Raw genomic sequence first — 1,313 nt, forward strand, 5'->3', positions numbered from 1 at the left:
GGCATGAACTTTCCGGACAACCCAATATATATATATATATATATATATATATATATATATATATATATATATATATATATTTATATAAATAAGGATAAGATCGATATTTAAAATATTGATCTTATCAAGTGGTCAGCATGGGAATAAAAACCATCAAAGGTAATAATTATTTAAAATTATAATACAGGGTATCAAGAGATACCACCACGCTGAAAAAATAGCAGTCAAATCCTGACTCTAAGACCACAATAAATGTCCGCATGGCACGATTAGCGAAGACGAAGACCAAATAAACCAGTAAAATAAAGATAATTCCAAATCCTGGATTTCTGGCTTTGCATAAATAATAATGCTCTGCCTTCATCAGTGGAATATACTCCAGTACATAAATACAAATACATGTATATAAACAGTATACTTACATATACGGACGTATACATACATATATATGCACGTATGCACACGACTAGCTTAAATAGCCCGCCTAAACAACCTTTCGTGTGATCCGGACAGAATATCAGCGCAGTAAATACACTGATAAAATTATATTTATATAAATAAGGATAAGATCGATATTTAAAATATTGATCTTATCAAGTGGTCAGCATGGGAATAAAAACCATCAAAGATAATAATTATTTAAAATTATAATACAGGGTATCAAGAGATACCACCACGCTGAAAAAATAGCAGTCAAATCCTGACTCTAAGACCACAATAAATGTCCGCATGGCACGATTAGCGAAGACGAAGACCAAATAAACCAGTAAAATAAAGATAATTCCAAATCCTGGATTTCTGGCTTTGCATAAATAATGCCATGCGGACATTTATTGTGGTCTTAGAGTCAGGATTTGACTGCTATTTTTTCAGCGTGGTGGTATCTCTTGATACCCTGTATTATAATTTTAAATAATTATATATATATATATATATATATATATATATATATATACATATAGAAAATCCTTGGAATAGTATTATATATTTCAAAAAGTGAATAGAAATGGTTTTTCTTGTATGATTTCCACTTTAATAATTAGATGCTTAGAAATCATTAGGTGTTTTCATTGATTTTTATGCATCCAATTATTAAAGTGGAAAAAGCCATTACTATCTATCTATCTATCTATCTATCTATCTATCTATATATCTATCTATCAATCTATCTATCTATCTATACAAATATATATAGAAAAAAATAATAAGGTACTCAGATATCTGGATGGTTGTACATTTACAGATTTCTATTAATATGTCACATGTTTTTATAAATTAGTGCTTGCATTTATTCTTGTAGATTCTACAGATTT

This window comes from Octopus bimaculoides, chromosome 4, assembly GCF_046866305.1.
Source record: "Octopus bimaculoides isolate indiv1 chromosome 4, ASM4686630v1, whole genome shotgun sequence".
In the NCBI taxonomy this organism is placed as follows: domain Eukaryota; kingdom Metazoa; phylum Mollusca; class Cephalopoda; order Octopoda; family Octopodidae; genus Octopus; species Octopus bimaculoides.